This window comes from Urocitellus parryii, unplaced genomic scaffold (genome assembly GCF_045843805.1).
Source record: "Urocitellus parryii isolate mUroPar1 unplaced genomic scaffold, mUroPar1.hap1 Scaffold_4057, whole genome shotgun sequence".
Taxonomy (NCBI): Eukaryota; Metazoa; Chordata; class Mammalia; order Rodentia; family Sciuridae; genus Urocitellus; species Urocitellus parryii.
In genome coordinates this window covers 22,827-33,106 of record NW_027553635.1, presented here as the reverse complement: position 1 = coordinate 33,106, position 10,280 = coordinate 22,827, and the positions used below count along the sequence as shown (strand labels likewise).

The 10,280-nt window shown below is 36.2% G+C and overlaps 1 pseudogene; it reads left to right on the top strand.

Moving 5' to 3' along the window:
• The first annotated feature begins 7,142 nt into the window (after positions 1-7,142).
• On the top strand, positions 7,143-7,771 carry LOC144252365 (Golgi apparatus membrane protein TVP23 homolog B pseudogene; annotated as a pseudogene).
• The last annotated feature ends 2,509 nt before the right edge of the window (positions 7,772-10,280 follow it).

Sequence of the window (10,280 nt, the reverse complement as noted above, 5' to 3'; positions counted from 1 at the left end):
ACATGTGTCAGATGTCTCCAATACTACATCATTAATACTAGGGGCCTCAGTAAGCCTCTTATAGGTCCTGTAGGTTGCAATGTAGATACTGTATGTGTCAAGTCCTCAGGGAGTTAGAGGCCTAAAGGAGTATATTATATCTGCCAGAGGTTTAAGGTAGGATATTAAATGCTCCTGACTCTTCAGTGAGGCTATTAACTGAGTCAGTGGATTCAGCATTGATACTTCATTGCTGTCAGAGGCCTCAGTGAGGACACTATTAGGGTCACAGACGTCATTGAGTCAGAAGTCTTAGTGACAATGGAGGATATGTCAGAGGTCTGAGAATATCACATGCATCTGAATCTTCAGAGATAATATTTTGTGTGTCAGAGGCCTCAGCAAGTATATGGGCTACAGGCCTCAGTGTTGATATTACATGAGCATCAAAAGCCTGAGGGAGGAGGCATTGAATGTGCCCTGAGGGAGGACATTTAAAATGTGTCTGAGGCCTAGCTGAGGATAGTTTGCTTGTTGAAGGGCTAAGGGAAAATATTGTTTTGTCAGAGGCCCCAGGCAGATACCAGGTGTTAGAGGCCTTAGTGTGGGTAGGTGTGAGAACCCTGAATGAAGATTTCAAATATTTCAGAAGCCTCAGTGTGACTACAATGTTATTATCACAGGACTCAGTGAATATACTAGGTTAGTGTCAGAGGACAAGAAAGGACTTTCTATACATCAGAATCCTCCAGGAGTTTATTATATGGATTTCAAAGACCTCAGGAAAGATATCATATAATTCTTGGAGCTGTGAGTGGGGACATTTTAAGTTTCAGAGTCCTCAGGAAGTTGATTAGGGGTGAACGTACCTTCAGTGTGATTGCATATGAATGTCAGATGCCTTAGTGAGTATGGGATATGAATGTCAGAGGAGGCATGGAGGATATCCTATCAGGGTAAGAGACACCCAGGATAATTCTATATAAATAGCATAGACCAAATGTGGATATTGCAGGGGTCAGAGTCCAGTGTACCTATGATAAGAGTAGGAGGCCTCTGTAATCCTATCATATACCTTAGAATCTTCATGTGGATATTTACTGTCAGAGTCCAGAGCAAGGCTATGAACTGATAGTCAGAAGCCTCAGTGAAAAATCATACATGTGATCCAGGACTCTGTGAAAACATTATGTCCAAGTCAGAGGCCTCAGTGAGAATGGGTCAGAGTTTTCATTCAGCTTACTCCATGATTGCCACAGGACACAGTTAGGACATGTTCTGTGTTCAGGGCCTCAGTAAGTTGATAATATGCATCTGTGGACTCAGTGTGGATAATATATGTGAGAGAACCCCCAGTCACACTAATATATGATGTAAACATCCTTAGTAAGGAAAATATTTGATTGGAATAGACCTTGTTGAAGGCATTGCATATGTTTGACATCTTGGTGTGTATAATCTATGGCTTAAATGTCTCATGAAGGAAATCCTATGTGTCTGAGGCCTCACAGAATATATTATGGAAGTGCCAGGCTACTCAGTAAGAACATTGCATGTGTTAGAGTCCTCAATGAAGAGATTATACCACTGTCACATCCCTCAATAGGATATTACAGTGTGGAATGCCTCAGCATTTGTACAGCTTGGGTAAGAGTCCCCTGTGGAGTTATTGTCTGTGTCAGAGACTTCAAGTGGATACTTAAAACTGTCATAAGGATCTGTGTTGATAGGAAGGTACTTTCAGAGTCTTCAGTGATTTTTTTTAATATTTTAGACAATAGGGGTCTTTGTCAGTGAGGCTCTTAGGTGTGCCTGAGTTCTTGCTGATATATACACTGATGGCCAAGAGGATTGAGGATATTTTTTGAGTCTCACACGTCTCTATAAATAAGTTGTGTAACTGTCAGAGGAACAAGGGAGGAGAGGATATGAGTGATAGAGATCAGAGTGAAGATATTGTACACTTAAGAATCCTCAATAAATAGAATAGGAGTGTTTATGGACTCAGTGAGATAATCAAGAAATGCCAGAGACCTCAGTGAGTATCTAATGTGTCAGAGAAGGACTCACTAAGGATATTACATGAGTGTCAGAGACCTCCATAAGAATGTTTCTTAAGTGCCATAGGCCTGAGTCATGACATATATGTGCTGTAATAAGAAGAGGACTCTGTTAGCATATTATATGTGAAAGTTCTTTGAGGATCAAAAACCTGAGTGAGAATAACACATTTGTTAGGGGACATACTGAAGATATTCTGTCAAGGTCAGAGGCCCCAGTGAAGATGTGATATGTGTCAGACTTCACTGAGTTTATTTTGTTATTACCACATGCCTCAATTAGGATTGTTAAATATTTGTGTCAGAGGCCTCAGGGTAGATAGTATAAGTGTCAGAATCCTCACTTACTATTTTATATGACTGTGAGGTGAAGAAAACATCGGAATATTAGAGGCCTTCCTGAGGATTTTGTCCTCAGTGAATATATTTTAGGGCTCAGAGTTCTCAGTGAGGAAATTCTATGTGTCCAGAGGCCTCCTTGAGAATAATGATGGCAGTGCCAGGGTACCCAGTGAGGACATTGTATGTGATGAAGTTTTCAGGGTAGAAAGAATATCAGCCTCAGTGAGATTATGAAATGAACACCACAGGCCCTCGTGATGATCTAATATGTGTAAGAAGCCTCATTGAGAATAGAATCTCTCTCAGAGGTCAGTGAGGAAAATACAGGCTCAAATGACTCATTCCATACTGTACATAGGATGGAATCCTCAGTGGGGATTTTATATGTGTCAGAGACCTCAATGAGACATATATGTCTCTGAGGACTCATTGTACCTCATGTTACCTACAGAGGCCTCAGTACTTTTGGTTGACTCTCAGAGGGTCTAAATCTGTGTGGATTTCTGGTGCCCCAGAGCACTCAGTGTGATATTCCTTGAGTGTCAGAAGCCTTGATTAGGATATTTCTGAATGACAGAAGCCTCAGGGTGGATATTATATTGATTTCACTGTCCTGTATGAGGATTATATCCATTTCAGAGTCCTTAGTAAGAATATCATTAGTGTTTTGGGGCTCAAATGAGATAGGGTGTGAATGTCAGAGGCCTCAGGGAGGATTCATGTTGGCTTTAGAGGAAGACTCACTGAGGATGTGATTTGAGTGTTAGAAACCTTTCTGAGGCTATTATAGAGGCTTCATACAGATATTAAGTGTCAGAGTCCAGTGCCAGTGTATTACCAGAGTATCTGAGGCTTCACCAACCCATACCCTTGAATGGGATCAAGGTCACAGTAAACATATCCTGTTCATGGCAGTGGCCTCAATGAGGATATGTGGTAGATTCTTCAGTGACAATATAATGTGTTTGTTACAGGCTTCACTTTTGACATAAAATTTGGAGAGTCGGCAGTAAACTTACTATACTTGTCAGAGGCCTCAGTTTTCTCCTATAGAAAGGGACCTCTGTGAGTACATGATGGCAGTACCAGAGGCATCAAGAAGACATTCCAAGTGCAAGAGACCTCTGCTATCCAATTATACATCTCAGATGTCTCTAATACTTTATTGTTAGTATTAGAGACCTCAGTATGACTCTTATAGATACTGTAGGTGTCAATGTAGATATTAAATATTTCAAAGACCTCAGGAAGTTAGAGGCCTCGGGGAGTATATTATGCCTCTCAGATGGTTCAGGGAGTATTTTAAATGCACCAGCCACCTCAGCAAGGCTATTCCTGAGTCAGATGTCTCAGTACCAGTACTTCATTATTGTCAACAGCCTCAGTGAGGATACCATTAGGGTCACATGCCTCAGTGAGAATACTAAATGCATTTGAATCCTTAGTGACAATGGGACTTGTTTCAAAGGACTTATGATATCATATGTTTTAGAGTCTTCTCTGAGAATATTATAGTTGTCAAAAGAGTCAGTAAGTAATATATTATATGTCAGAGCCCTCAGTGAAGACAGTGTCTTTTTAAATAGTTTCATGTGTTTAGTGAGAGCTCTGAATAAAAATATTATTGTGTTTCAGAGGCCTCAATGTGGTTTTTCTTATTTGTCACAGGCTCTCATGGATATTTTATGACTGACACAGGCCTCAGTAATGATATTGAGCATGTTAGAAACCTCTGTGAGGACATTATATGTCAGAGCCCTCATTGATTATATGTGTATAGAGGACTCATTGAAAATATTATAGGTGTCAAAGAGCTTAGTTTTTATGTGAGTTTTAGAGATCTTATTGAGAATATTTTTTATATGACATAGGCTTCCACAAGGATTTCATATACGTGTCAAATGCCTCAATGAAGATATTATATTTTTCCTACTTCTCTGTGAGGATATCTTATGAGTTTGAGGGTTTGACATGTTATTTTCTAGGGGTCTCCATGTGTATGTGATGTCAACCAGTGGTATCATTAATGATATTTATTGATAACAAACTCATATTATTTCAGTGCATACTATATATGTTAGAGTCTTCATAAGGATATTATATTGTATTTAAAGCCTCAGTGAAATGTTTTATAAGTGTAAAAGGCCTAATTGAGGGTATTATACTATTCTTTCCTGTTAAAACAAAACAGGAAACGAATGGTCAAAGCTATTCCCAAATGCTTCAAGCAGGAATGAAGTAAGCAGCAAAGTACTATAGAGTTGGATAACAAACAAAATCTTGCAGTAAATATCCAGATGCTCATTTATTTACAAATAAATGACTAAACAGATAAAAAAAGGAGGCTAAATAAAAACCTCTTATCTGGAATTTCAAGTAATTGAGGTGGACATTTGGCCCTCAAGGAGTTAGGCCTAACTTCCCACTCCTTAAGAGGGGGCTCTGCATAGTGACTTACTCCAAAACAATATATATATATATATATATATATATATATATATATATATATATAGAGAGAGAGAGAGAGAGAGAGGGAAACATAACTTACATAAATTCACAGTGAGAAATCTGGTAAACACTACATCAGTCAGGTGAGCACCTTGAGGATATGAAATGAAGAACAGCACTTCAGCTGTAATCTGCTTTCCCCATTCCATAACCTGTCTACATATGAGAAAAACATCAACTGAAAATCTAAAAAGTACCTGACAGGTACTCCTCAACTGTCAGGTCCTCCTCAACCATCAAGGGCATCAGAGAAATTAAGGTCAGAGAAACTGTCGCCACGAAGAAAAGCCTATGGAGACAGGATGACTGTCTTGCGGGATCTTAGATGGGGTCCTGGAACTGAAAGAGGCTGTACTGAGAATCCAAAGGAAACACAGACATTAGTTAATAAGAGCATATCAGTATCTGTTTATCATGAAAAATCATGTATGAAGTTAACACATCTGAGATAGCTCACGTAAGTCATAAGAGAAAAAAACTGGGTAGAAGTTACATAGTAGATCTCTGCATTTTTTTGCAATTTCTGTGTAAACATAAAACTTCTCTAAAATAAAATCTTAAGATATGGCTATATTTTTCAAATACCTGCTCATTTAATTACTCAGAATGTCAATTACTAATAATTGACATTCTTAACTAGTTCTGCATTTTGTTAAGAGCATTTATAACAAAAATGTGTCAAACTAACATAATGTAAGATAAATACTTATTTTATATATTTTATGTTAAAGTAATAATATGTTTAAACTTATCATTATTTATTTTGCTATTGCTAGGTTATGGATTTTCTCTCTAAAAATTTCAAAACTTTAGAGAAAAAATCTACATTTTAGAGACACTATTTCAAGTCATGGTTGAACTTTTTCAAAAGAGTCATGATAAAAAATATGTTACAAGAGCAGATTGATTCATTGTGAATGAATCATTGATCCCAAGGAATTCTTATCTTTCGTTTGTTTCTATGTATACCCTTCAACAGTAATAGCATCACGTATTTGCCACTAGGAAAAATATTTAAAAGAAAAATGTAAACAGAATTTGTGACAATAACTTATGATGCTTTCTAAAAAAAGAAAAATTGAAAAGAATATCAAAGTCAGTTTCCTCCATGATGTTCTTCAGAAGTGGTAAAACTAGAGAAACTTCAATGGAAGCATAGTGTATGAGTGATCTTAGTTATTCTCGTGTTTTACGGGAAAATTATATTTTAGAAATCATAAAAAATATTGGCTGCCCAAACTCTTGAATGTTTTCAAATGTATTTGAATTTCTATGTAAGTTTCTCATTGATGTAGCTAGTCATAAAGCTAATATAAACAAAGAATCTATGGGGCTGGGATGTAGCTCAGTGGTGGCATACCTTATCCAGAATTCAGGAGGCCCTGGGTTTGATCCCTAGCACCACAATTTTTTTTTTTTGTAAATCAATGCCTTATTTGTGTAATCAAATAGAAAGTGAACAATCACCACTCTTAGGAAAATGTTAAGTCTGAAAAACAGTTAAGAATCAAAATACTCTTAAAATAGAAATAGCCTATTGTGACCAGACGTGTCATATCATAAAGTACATTCACATTATACTATCAAAATATCAGAATCAAAATACTCTTATAATAGAAATAGCCTATTGTGACCAGAGGTGTCACATCATAAAGTATATTCACATTAAATATCCTCTCAGAACAATAAAAAAAACTTTGATGACCATTTAGAAGGAGAAAATGGCTATAATATAGATTAGAAAATTATTAAGAAATGAGAAACATGAGGTGAGGGGCTGTGGGCACGGAGAGCGGCTGGCCTAGGCTTGGCGGGTGGAAGGGTCCCTCCTGCAGGGTTTGTGGAGTGAGCCGGGCGCACAGGGGTGGTTGTGTTGTGTCCCCTCTGGCTGTCCATCTTGAGGAAGAGCTGAGTGGGCGGGAAGGATGGAGGACCAAGAGTAGTTGTTGTGGAGGTGATCTGGGTGCTCCGAGGCCCTCATAGGAGGAGTGACCCAGGAATCCCCGAGTTCAGGAAGCTTGGGGGTGTGGAAAGGAAAAGCCCATCCTCAACCAAAGCCAAGCGCTGGGCGGATCTGATGTTGGGCTGCAGAAATGCTCTGTGTGGTGGGTGGGGTGCTGGTGGTCTTTTTCCTCGGCCCATCTTGCACTTCATGCACTCGAGGAAGTGAAAGGGGTGCAGCCTCCGGGCACCTCTTCAGCTCCCTTGTGACCTGCCCTGTAGGAGTACCCTGCAATCATGTAGGAATAGGAGATGCTGGCAGAGCCTTACACTCAGGACAGCAATGATGACACTGAAGATGTTTCATTGTTTGATGCAGAAGAAGAGACAACTAATAGGCTAAGAAAATCTAAAATCCGACATCCAGTGGCATCATTTTTCCATTTGTTCTTCTGAGTCTGTGCCATTATAGTCTATCTTCTCTGTGAATTGCTCAGCAGCAGCTTTATTGCTTGTATGGTGACAATTATCTTGTTGTTGTCACGTGACTATTGGGCAGTGAAGAATGTCACAGGTAGAGACTGATGGTAGGCCTTGGGTGGTGGAATCATATTGATGATTATGGAAAGAGTCATTGGGTGTTTGAGTCCAGGAAGGCACCTCCTCAGGAGAATAAAACTGTTTCAGAAGCTGAATCAAGAATCTTTTGCTTAGGACTAATTGCCTGTCCAGTGCTGTGGGTGATATTTGCTTTAGTGCTCTCTTCTCCCTCAGAGTAAAATGGTTGGCATGGTTACCATGGGTGTGGTGCTACAGGGTGCCAACATGTATGGTTACATTAGGTGCACGTGGGCAGCCAGAAGAATTTAACCAGCATGGCTACCTGGTATCTTGGAATGCAGTTTTTAAGACAAAACACCAGAAATGAACAGACTTCTTGAATAGAGAGAAAATTATGTTTTCTGTGATATTGGGGAATGGCTGAAGAGATTCTTGATTATGAATTGTTTTGAGCTCAGTCCAGTGTAAAAAGGAGCATTGATTTTTGTTTGTTTTGTTTTCACTTGCAAAGTTACTATAAAAACTGTTTTCTTTTTTTAAACAAAGTTTTAATTTTCTTTTTCTAGTATTTGAAGCTGGGAAGTATGATGTCATTAAGAACATTTTCAGAATTTATTTTATGGTGTACATATGTATGCATATAGTAATGTATCCGTATATCCCAAATTAATGTGTTAGTTTACATGTTACAGAGATATTTGCATTTTGATCCATAGAATATAGGATGTTCTTAATCTATCTCAAAGGTATGTGTGTTTACATATTATTTCTATAGGTTTTTTCAGAAATAAGTTGATTTCATGATTAAGAGTAAACACTTGGTTTCTGTATGAGTTAAAAAAAATTGTTAATATTAAATATATACTTCATGTTGAAATTGTTTACCTTAGACATGCACAAGTGAAACTAGTTTCTAAAATTTTCTTTTATTTTTATACTTAAGGTCTAAATAATAAATGGAATCTTTATAGTTTATGTTTAAGGGATACCCATGGATTGCTGCTGTTCTATTTATTTCATAGAAAGGATAGTCATATTTTATTTTGCAACTTCCTGGAAACTCTTCAGTGGTCTCTGGACTAATAAAATCTTTTAGTACTAAATGAATATTATTCTTATGTCATAGTAAAAATAATCATTTAAATACTTGGCATAATAAATACCTAAAGACATTTTATGAATCTATTTTTTCTTGCTATAATGGGGATATTGTAAATCATACATTTGTATTAATAATTTTTCTTAAACAAGGCAATATATTTAACTGTAAACTAAACCAATCTACAAATTATTGTCGGCAGTTTTAAATTCTGTTGAGATACTTCAAACTTTGTTGGAGTCTTTTAATCAGCAGATTATGTTGTAAATGTATTTGTACATTGTTAAAATATGTTTAAAGATGTTTTGTTTTAGTTGAATAAATGTGTATTGGAGTGAAAAAAAGAAATTAGAAACATGATAATGACATAAAGTTCTCTAGGCCATACTAAGCACTTTGAACTGTAATCACAGCTATTTTGTAGACTGAAGCAGGAGGATCACAAAGTGTGAAGCCAGCCTCAATACCTCAGGAACTTAGCAAAATCCTGTCTCAACATAATATTTTAAAAGGGCTGAAATTCATTGCTTGCCTAACATAGTCAAGGTTATCAGCTTAATTCTCATCACCATAAATAAATTTAAAAGAATACTCCAAACCAAGCATATAATATGAGACAACTGGGGCATTTATAGAAAAAGGTGGAAACCATTATGTTGAATACCCCAAAATAATTCAACTATATTTAATTATTTTTCAGCTCATGATATTAACATGTCTAGTCTCCACTTATATTACTTCATTAAAATATGGTAAAAAGTGCATTTATGTTTTAAATGATTTCAAAATATGAGTTATACTCAACTCATATTTTGAAATCATTAATATATAATATAGAGCACCAGCATTTATATAAAATGAAATCACGTGATTTCCTACACAAAGTAATATTTAGTAAGTACTAATGTATACACACATTATTTCAAAAGAAATTAAGATTGATGAAATCAAAAGGTCACTGGTATGCTTTTAAGTGATGTTTTGAATATATGAGAAACACTTAATAGAGTTCTCCAAAAAGAACTTCTGACAATATATAAAGCATGCTTATTTAGAAGGTCAATTCCCTTGCTTGCAAGGAGTAAGAGAAACTTGATGAATGTAAGAGTTTAATAAGATATTCAAATATGCTTTCTAAATTTGAAAAAGTAGAAAATGTCTGTTTAAAAAAGTCTATTTTTGGTAAATGTATCTGTTTTTTTAAAAGAATCTATTGACTTTTCTCTTACACACTGTAATTATTTCAGTGGTTTTAAGCTGAAATATCATGCAATATCAATAGGTGGAATTTTAAAATATCACCATCCTCTTTCTTTCTATAAAATTTATTAGCAAATTTTGCTTAGAATAATTTCAACCCAATTTGGAAAAGATCTGTGTGTGTGTGTGTGTGTGTGTGTGTGTGTGTAAATACATAATATTTTGAACAATTCCCCTGACACTTGGGTCCTGTCAAAGAAATATTGTCTGGTGCTGAAATGGAACCCAGGGACTCTCACATGTTAATCAAGTTATCTGCCACCAAGTTACACAAACTGTCCCAAAGACCTTAATAAGAAAATGATAATGAAAACTTTTTGAAATAATGAGAACTGTCAAACAAGATAATTCAATCAAAACAAGGTAAACTAAAAAGTATATTTAAAAATATTGTTGATAAAAATAGCAGAAGTTCAAAGTTAGAGAAGAAATTAAAAATCAAACTGCAGAAACCTACTACATAAAATTGGAAACCTAGAGGGAATGGGTAATTTCCTAGTTCAAAAAAAACACTTTAATTAAAATAAGAT